The 10,350-nt window shown below is 35.5% G+C and overlaps 1 pseudogene; it reads right to left on the bottom strand.

The window, feature by feature from the left end:
* Positions 1-465: 465 nt before the first annotated feature.
* LOC125101593 (H/ACA ribonucleoprotein complex subunit 3-like) lies at positions 466-664 on the bottom strand (annotated as a pseudogene).
* Between the last annotated feature and the right edge of the window lie 9,686 nt (positions 665-10,350).

The raw sequence follows: 10,350 nt of genomic DNA, 5'->3' as shown, positions 1-10,350 counted from the left end.
TCCCCCCGCAGTCTATCTTCCCATTTTTCACCTCAGATTCACTTCACAGGTCTTACCTTCTAGAAAGTGGTTGCTTTTCTGTTCCTAGAATTGCTGCTCTTCTTCTCTTCAATCTCCTGTTGAGTTTGTAGGTGTTTAGAATGGTTTGGTAACTATCCAGCTGAACTCCTGGGACCCAATGATATTTAAGTTTCCTACTCCTCTGCCATCTTGCTCTGGTTCTACCTTTCAGATCCTTTTAGTAACCTCAAAGTGGTTTAAAATATGAAAAGAAGATTAAAACTGGCTCCTTAAGGGGGATGCAACCATGATTGCCTCACACAAGTGTGATCAAAGGTGACAATTAAACAGGATTCCAAAGAGCAAGGGTGGTAACAAGGCTTCAGGGCACAGACTGAAGAGCTTGGTTTGGAAAAGTCTCTGAGGGGAGAAGGCTGTAGAAGAGACATGAAATTTAAGGGACCCTTAAAGGACAAGTCTTGGTTGCTGAGTCATGAGCACCTCGAAGTATATCTTGACAGTGATTCAGTGCCAAGAGTATTTGTCATCCGGGGGATACCAGCAGGATGAACAGAGGAGGTCTCTTATCCCATAGGGTCAGGCTTCTTTGGTGTACAGATCTGGTCTGCCTGCTGTTGAGATAATACTGCAGAAACGTGATCATGCCGAAACCAGATATTGTAATTTCATCTGCAACTCCTTCTGACTCAAATTTTCCCTCCCACCAAGTTTTTTTCTTTGTTTTTACCCCATAATGTTATTCAATATATAATCACCAAAATCTATTTGTAGGTATGTTTCTTTAAGTACTTAACAAATTATGTTTTCTATGCCTGGATATTATTTGTCTTTATATCTTCCTATGTCAGAGTAATAATGAAATAGGAAAAGTTGGACTTTAATTCAATATGCTGAATATTAAATTACCTAGCACCCATCAAAGACCATCTTTCACATTATGGAGTAAAGATATTGAAGATTATAACATACATTTGTAGAAAGTATGAAAACACATAAGAACAATTATAGAAGGCTAGAGACTATAACACAATGCATAAGTTTATATATTCATTTTATCTACTCTTATGGTTCTTCAATATGGTGTTATAAATGAATATTTACTAAATCATCTCCAAACTGTTATGTTTGTCACTTTTTAGATAACCTATATAGCCTATTATCAAGAACTTAGTGATACTCAGTTGTTCCTTATTTATTATGTTTATTTCATCAGTTATAGTAGGCTTGAGGCTTGAAGTGTCACTGTGTTGAGGTCACAGTAAAAAAGATGGTTCAGTGGGAATGAATAGTATTCAACTTTATCATCAGCCAAATGCTGCTATATAAAAAGTGTTTATTCATTTATTTATTAAATATTTACTTATTTATTTATTTATTTATTTATTTTTGTGGATGGCACCATCCCAGGAGGCCTAGCTTGAGCCACAGAAAATAAGATTGAAAATCACCTTGGTAAATGGAAAAGTATTTAAAACCACAGAATGACATTCAGCTTTTAAAAATCTGAAAAATAGGCTGTACAAACATAAGCTAAGGAATAACTTGGATGCCTGGAGAGTCTATGAATCTGGACATTTATATGTGGTTGCAAAGCTAAAGAATAATCAGATCCTAATGCTAGAAGGACCAGTAAAATGAGAGTACAGAGGCTTACATACAGAGTGGAACATAGAGAAGAGTATCTAAAGGGAGGACTCTCATTTTATACGAGGGTCAAATTTGAATAAAGGATACAATTTCATCACTTGGAACAACACTGTTTTAGTCAAAGTAATGTTTCTGTTTGAATATATAGTCAGGAACATAATTTTAATAGGTCACTTTTTTTTTTTAAGATGCCACACTATGCTATGTGACAAAATTAGAGCAACATCAGGGGTATGAGATGCTTAAAGTTTGTGAACCTTATGAGAAGGTTGATATTTAATATGAAATGTGGAAAACTCATAGAGTGTGCATTGGACAGGGGGGAAAATGAACATATGAAGGATTATTCCATTGTATAAAACAGTGTTTTCCATGGCTCAGTAGCAAAAACAAATAAATTTAGGAGTCATCATTATTTTTTTTAAATAAAATAGAAGGGAAAGAATAAAATAGAAAATACCAGAGTGCCTCAGAAGTAACAATAACAAGTATTTGATGTCACTTTATTTGTTCACAACTATGTAGCCTTGGTCATGATGGAAAATGTTTTTTTAAATACATTGAGAGAATTTCAAGCACATCCAAAAGTGGACAGATACTTTAATGAATTCCCATCACCTGTCCTAAACACCCATCAACACTTGGTAAAGCTGCTATATCCACGCTCTTACTGTCTCACCATTTCATATTATGTTTGAAGCCATCGTTGATGTCACACCAGTGTTTTTACTATATACCACTAAAATTTAAGGATAATTTTCTAATTTAAGTACAATACAGTTATCAATTATTCCTTAATATCATCAAAGACCTGAGAATGTGTTTGTGTCATTCATGGTCCTTATCTCTGCTTCACATAGAAGTGTGTCTGACATTACAGGTGGGGGTTTGAGTAGATGTTATATGTTAGAAATTTGTGACATAATTTCTGAATTAGTCTTTGATGGGAATGTAAAGTAGCATTCTTTGGACTCCTTTTGATGTAGAATCAAGTTTTTCCTTGTTCTGCAAGTAACAAAGAAGAAAAATGTGGTATCTTTCTGGATTTTTCATCCTTTCTTATATGAGTATCTCTTGAACAATATACTACTCACTGATTTATCAACTTTATTCTAACATCACAGAGATCCTTATTTATAGATGTAATTACTATGCATGTTGCCTTTGGTTCATTTATTATTCAGTCCCTGAAATTAAAAGTCCATTGTTTGCTTGATACCTCTATGGTTGACTTATATTCCCTTCCCTCCAGGAGCACAGTCTAGTGAGCCAAGAGTCAGAAATAAACAGTATTGCATGTGAGATGCCGTAGTGGAAATTCTGAAAGTCAGTAAAATAGAGAATATACTCTAGACAGTGGGAAACATATACAAAGAAAGAAATGTATAAAAGGCTTGCCATTTTTCTAAAACAATGAAGAGGTTTGATCGTAGTGTTTATGGGGGGGGTGTGCAAAGAAGGAACAGTAAATGTCAGAAAAGAAAGTGTAGAGCTGAATTATATATTATATGTGTCAAGCTAAAATTTTGACAGCATTTTGGAAGCAGTGAGAAATCCTTGCAGTCTCTTAAGTATGGAACAACTGTTATTATTACTGTTGTTGTGATAATGGGGGTGATGATGATGATTTTGTAAACCTATCTTCAAAGGTGAAGCATTTTCACCAAGTATCTCTTTGTCCTGACATTATTTGCAGGTAAAGTTACCATATTTCAAAATATGATCAGACAGGGACCAAGTAACCACAGCACAATTGTAAAGAAAATCTAAAGCCTAGAGCTAGAACTACAACAATTTCTAATAAGGCATGGGGATAGTTTGACTACTTCAGTTGGGAGGATGAGAGGAAGGAAAACTTAGAATGTTGGAAATAGAACAAGAGATCAGAACAGGTAGTCTGAAGCTGAATCCAACATTTGGAAGTACTAACAAGGAGTAAGATGAGGCCCCAAAGGTAGGTAAGTGGAGCATATAAACTGCTAGTTTATCTGAGAGTAGTTGGCATGAGGAGTTATGGCTGGCCACAGGAACCTGCTCCTGACAGGGTTTCTAGTATATATTCTAGTTAATTTGGGGACTTGTCAGAGAACTAAATTCCTCTGAGACTAGAAATCTTTGGTAATCCAGGCAGAAATCTAGACTGAGAGAACAAAACATGGATACAGAGACTAGATCTGAGAAATTACTTTCATGGAGTGGAATGTTAGTTTCAATTCTGTATCTTATTCTTTTTGCCTTCTCTAATAAGGAAGCACCTGATACCCCAGCAGTCAGTGTTCACCACACTCAGGATTTGGCTGAAAAGTAGTGCTAAGGCTTAGATCTAGGAATATGCTGATTCTTCCTGCAATACTTCTACTCCTTTCCACCTATCTTTCCTGCCAACCCCCTTGTTTCATCCTTATATAAACATACACACTGTTTTTGCATGCTAGTGAAAAGTGGCCTACTCAATGACTTCCTTTCTGATTAATCTTACGAGTCAATCCATCCTCTCAGAGGAGCTAGTAAAGGTGGTGGACAGAAGCACATGCTTGTCTGGACATTCTATCCTCTGCGGGAAGGGGTGGAAATATGAGAAGAACAACAGTATTTTACTCTTTTTCTAGAAATAAGGACTTGATCTGATGACTAGACAGAGTAGAAGTAGCCCATCTATGCAAGTCAGATTGGTAATGAGGTTCAGATGCTGAACCTCAAATTGTTATTCTAGAGTTTACTTGAATATCCCTGACTATAATCAAGATCCATCTTCTACACCAAATGAGGTTGATCTTGAGCCTGTTACACAAAATGGAGAAGATATGGCACTGTGTCAATTGTTCTTTAATTCAGTCAAAGAAGTAAAATAGCCAGACAGGACCTGAAAGGATCTGGAAAGTCATCCATGGCAAACATGAGACTTAAGTTAATTATTTCAAGTTTGCTCCTAGACTTCTTGGCACATGTATAGAGCTTTCTCCTTTCTGTGAGGAATTAAATTAGACCAGAGGTCCTCAAATTTTAGTGTGCATCTAAATCTCTTCGAAAGCTCAGGAAGATACAGGTTTCTGGATCTTACTCCAACAGATTCTGAGTCACTAGTTCTGGGTTGGGGACTACAAATTTGCATTTTTAACTTCTCGGGTGATACGCATGCTGCTAGTTTAGAGGTCATATTTGAGAGTCACTGAATGCTTCATTTCTTAGTGCTCCTAGGAAAATTCCTAAGCCTTAATAATTTCAGGAAAGATGACACTACCAAAATTCAGTGTTGAAATCACAATGTTTAACTGTAATACTATAATATATTCTACCAAAATAAAATATTAAAACTTATTTCTTTAGGAATGATTTATCTCCTTCATTATCTTCTACTGAACCCCCCACACATGTACATGTACTTCCTAAGATCAATATTTAATAAATGACATTATATTAGAAAGAAATCATGCTTCCTCCATCTTCAAGCTTAGAATAGTTTCCCACTAAAAGGGTTCACTCTTCAACTTGTGCAAAGGTGGTTAATTTGTCCACCCAATCCAGATCTGTAAATTTGCTTACTCAGCTGTGAAAGATGTGTATATCACAAGTAGAAAGAGGTCAAATGTACATGAGTTTGCCTTATTAGGACAAATGTTATTTGCTTCTGGGCTAACGTATTTTATTTTTAATAAATGAAATGTGAAATTGGATTGAAATTATATATTCTATATCATTTATAGATCATCGAAATATAATTTGATTTGCCATATGAGAATGGAGTCTCTCTCTTTCTTTTTTTTTTTCTAAATGTTTTGCTATATTCATGACAAGGGAGCTCATTTGATGTTGCTCCAGAGTTCTGTGTTTGCAATCATTTTGATCTGGCTAATGTGCAGCACGAAGGACATTGTTAAGTAACCTGGACATCAAATATGAATTCTGAACTTTTTTTAGATACTCCAAAAAATGATAATTTAATAAACATGAATAGAAGCCAATAAGGTACTCCTCAAAAAAATTTCATTTCCAGAAATAGTAGTAAAATTAACCATTTTAGGCAATTAAACTAGCCCACCCCTCATTTCTTGAATCAGTGTCCTATATTCACAGTAAAAGCATATTGAGTAACTGCGTTGACATCCTTATCAGACTTGACTCACTAGAACTAGATGTTTCAAAAAACATATTGTTGGTCTATATATTCTATTCAGATTAAATAACTAATGGACTATAAGATATACTCGACTACATCATACTATTTAAAGCTAGCTAAAAAATTAAAATAAAAATGGACAGATCATCAAGATGGTGATCCTGTGCTTTGTTAAGTATGGAAAGAAAATACCAAGGACCCGGGGCTTGAGACAATTAGTTCTCTTTATATAAAGTATTCTGAATGGACAAATAACAAATCATTAAAGTCCAGTTATTGAATTCAAGCTTTATCAGCATTAACTATCCACTCAAGGATGAATCTACATTGACACCTCACAGTCACTCACAGTCCACAGTTTACCTGAGAGCTCACTCTCTGTGTCTTATACTCTATGAGTTTGGAGAAAAGTATAATGATGTATATCAACCATTATAATAGCATATGGAGTATTTCACTGCCATAAATATCCTCTGTGTCCTGCCTATTCATCTCTACTCCTCCATGCCCACCCTCTGCAAACACAGATCTTTTTACTGTTTCCATAGTTTTACCTTTCCCAAAATGCCAGATAGTTGGGATCATATAGTATGGAACATTTTCAGACTGGTTTCTTTCATATAATAATAAGCATTTAAGTTTCCTCTATATATTTTAAAGAATATATTTATTTATTTGGTGGGGGGAGAGCACGAGCAGTGGGGAGAGGGACAAGCAGGCTCTCTGCTAAGCCAGGAGCTCAATACAGGGCCTGACGAGGGGACCCATCCCAGGATCGTGGGATCATGACCAGAGCTGGAGCCAGATGCTTAAATGATGAGCCACCCAGGTGCCCCTCCTCTATATCTTTTAATGACTTGATAACTCATTTCTTTTTAGTGCTAAATAATATTCCATTATTTGGATGTACCACAATTTATTTATCCATTCACCTACTAAAGGACATCTTGGTTGCCTCCAAGTTTTGGTGATTATGAATAAAGCTGCTGGGAATATTCTTATGCATGTTTTTCTATGAATGTAAGTTTTCAGCTCCTTTCAGTAAATACCAAGAAGTGCAAAGGGTGGATTGTATGGAAATAATGTGTTTAGTTTTGTAAGAAAATGACAAACTGTCTTCCAAATGACTGTGCCCTTTGGCATTTTATCCAACAATGAATGAGGGCTCTTGTTGCTCTAATCTTCCCCTGTATTTGGTTTATTGGTGTTCTAGATTCTGCCCATTGTAGTAGGAGTGTAGTGGTATCTCATTGTTGTTTTAATTTCCTTATCAATTTATTGGTCTTTTCAAAGACCTGGCTTCTCCTTTTGTTGATTTTCTCTATTGATTTCTTATTTTCTCTACTGATTTTCCTATTGATTTCTTCTCTAATTCTTACTATTTCTTGTCTTCTACTTACTTGGAGCTAATTTGTTCTTCCTTTCCTAGTTTTCTAAGGTGAAAAATTAGATGATTGATTTGGGATCTTTCTCCTTTTCTAATGTGTGCATTTCAATGCTGTAACCTTCCCTCTAAGCACTGCTTTCTCTGCGTCTTAGAAATTTTGATAAGTTGTGATTTCATGTTCATTTTATTCAAAATATTTTTGAATTTTTGAATTTCTCTTGAGATTTCCCATGTGTTATTAAGAACTGTGTTGTTTAATATTGAACTATTTGGGGATTTTCCAGTTATCTTTGTGTTAATGACTTCTAGTTTAGATCCACTGTGGTCTGAGAGCAGACATTGTATTATTTCTGCTCCTTAAATTTGTAAAGGGGTGTCTTATGGACCAGAACGTGGTCTCTCTTGATGAATGTTCCATGTTTGCTTCAGAAAAAAATTGTATTGTTGCTGGATGAAATGGCTTATAGCTGTTCATCATATCCAGTTGATAGATGATATTGTTGAGTTTATCTATGTCCTTACTGATTTTCTGCTTGCTGGATCTATCTCTGAGAGAAGGGTGGTAAAGTCTCAAACTATGGTAGTGGATTTGTCTATTTTTCCTTGAAGTTCCATAGTTTTTGCCTCATGGTTCATGATGCTCTCTTGTTAGGCACGTGCATATTAAGAAAATGTTGTGGTTTTGGAGAATTGATCCCTTTATCACTGTGTAATGCCCTTCTTTATCTCTGATGGCTTTCCTTACTTTGACATCTGTTCTGTCTAAAATTAACATAACTACTCCTGCTATCTTTGAGTTAGTGTTAGCATGATGTATTTTTTCCATGAATTTATGTTTAATCTATGTGTGTCCTTATATTTAAAGGAGATTTTTCATATAGATAACATAAAATTATGTTTTTGGTCCACTCTGACAATCTGTCTTTAACTGGTGCATTTAGACTATTTATATTTCTAGTGATTATAGATATAATTGGATTAAGATCTACTATATTACTGTTTTTTGCTTGTTCCCCTTATTCTTTGTTTCTCCTTTTGTCTTCCACTCTTTTTCTCACTTTTGTGAATTTAATTTAGCATTTTTATGTGATTCCATTTTCTCATTTCTTAGCATATCAGTTATGCTTTTTATGGTCCTAAAGTTTGCAAAATATTTACGACTTCTCCAAGTCTGCTTTCAAACAACACTATACTACTGCACGTGCAGTATGAATACCTTATAATAAGATAACTCTAATTCCTTCCTCCTGTCCTTTGTATCATTGCTGTAATTCATTTAACATATATAAAAGTATATATGCATATGTAATTGAATATATAGTTGCTTTTTTTATTTTGAACAAATTATTATGTGTTAAATCAATTAAGAAAAAAATAAAAGTTTTTATTGTATCTTTACTTATTCCTTCTTCAATGTTCTTCCTTTATTTATATAGATTCACATTTTTAACTATATTATATTCTTTCTCTATAACAAACTTCTTTTAAGACTTCTCTCAAGTCAGGGAATAGGTCTCCTGGCAACAAATTCCCTCCAGTTTTGTTTGTCTGATAAAGTATTTATCCTTCACTTTTGACGAATAATTTCACAGGCTATAGAATTCTAAGTTCATAGGTGGTTTTCTCTCCACTTTCTTCTTGTTTGCATAGTTTCTGAGTGGAAATCAGATATAATTCTTATCTCTGTTCCTCTATAGATTTTTTTTCCCCTTTCTGACTCTTCCCCCCTCCCCCCACCAGGCCAGGATTTTTTTTTTTTTCTTTATCTTTGACTTTCTCTAATTTGAAGATGTTATTCTGAGGTATAGTTTTTTTTTTTTTAATTTAAACTCAATTAGCCAACTTATAGTACATCATTAGTTTCAGATGAAAATGAGCACTGGGTATTCTATGCAACTGAAGAATTACTGAACTCTACATCTGGGGTATAGTTCTGTTGATGTTTATCCTGCTTGGTCTTTTTCTGAGCTTCCTTGATCTATGGTGTAGTTTCTGATGTTAATTTGGGCAAATTTCCAGTGATTATTGTTTCAAATATTTTTTCTCTTCCTTTCTCTTTCTTCTCCTTCTCATAGTCCCATGAGGCATATATAATACCTTTTATAACTGTCCCACAGCCTTCAGATATTCTGTTCTGGTATTCTTCCTTGTTTTCTTCAATTTACAGTTTTCTGGGATTCTATTGTTATACCTTCTAATAGCGGAGATTCCATCCTCAGCTGTACCCAGTCTGCTAACCAACCCATCCACCAAAGGCATCCTTCACTTCCATTGCAGTGGCTTGTACCTACAGCATTTCTTTTTGGTTCTTTCTTAGGATTTCCATCTCCTGGTTATACCACCCATCTGTTCTTGCATGCCATCTGTTCTTAATGTACTTTATCCATTAAAGCCCTTAACCTATTTATTAGAGTTGTTTTAAATGCTCAGTCTGTTAATTCCAACATCCCTGCCATGTCTGGTTATGATGCCTGCTCAGTCCTTTCAAACTCTGTCCTTTGCCTTTTGCTGTGTCAGGCAAACTTTGGCCTTGGAAAATAATAACAGCAATGTGCTGGGTAAAAGGAACTGTTACAAACTGGCTTTTAGTTATTTGGTACTGAGGTGTGGGGGGAGAGAAACCATTCTTAGCATTCTAATCATAGTCCAATGATTAGGTGTCAGTCTTTTAGTGAGCTGCTTCCTCTGAGCTGTGAACTATACGAATATGTCTAAGTGTTTTCCTTACTTCTCAGGTAGGATAGGATGGCTACAAAGGGCTGGATTTGGGCATTTCTTTTACCCAAGTTTTTTAGGCTCTGATAATATCCCAGTCGGTTAGACTCTGGTTAACCAGTTTCACCAGAGGGCAGGCCCTATTAAAAACAAAGTGTTATAGAGTATTCAAAAATAGTTATTTTTCCACTCTCCCCATGGGAATCTGCTAGGTATATCTCCTAATACTGTGGGGGCCCCACTATGACTGGGCCCCCCTTGAGTTTTTAACTCTCAGAGATGTTCACACCAAAACCTCAGAAATTCTTCAATTTCAGTTCAGGATCTCACGTGCTGGCCCTGGATCCCATGACAATTTCTGATCCTAAGTCTCTGCTCTTGTGAGCCATGATCTGTGTGTCTTTTCAGTTTGAGGGGCAGTGGTTTTCCCAGTGTCTTCCCCTCTCTTATGGATACAAGAGAG

The sequence above is a fragment of the Lutra lutra genome, chromosome 6 (assembly GCF_902655055.1).
Source record: "Lutra lutra chromosome 6, mLutLut1.2, whole genome shotgun sequence".
NCBI lineage: Eukaryota > Metazoa > Chordata > Mammalia > Carnivora > Mustelidae > Lutra > Lutra lutra.
The sequence above is the reverse complement of the archived record's forward strand: the minus strand, read 5'-3'. Positions and strand labels throughout refer to the sequence as shown.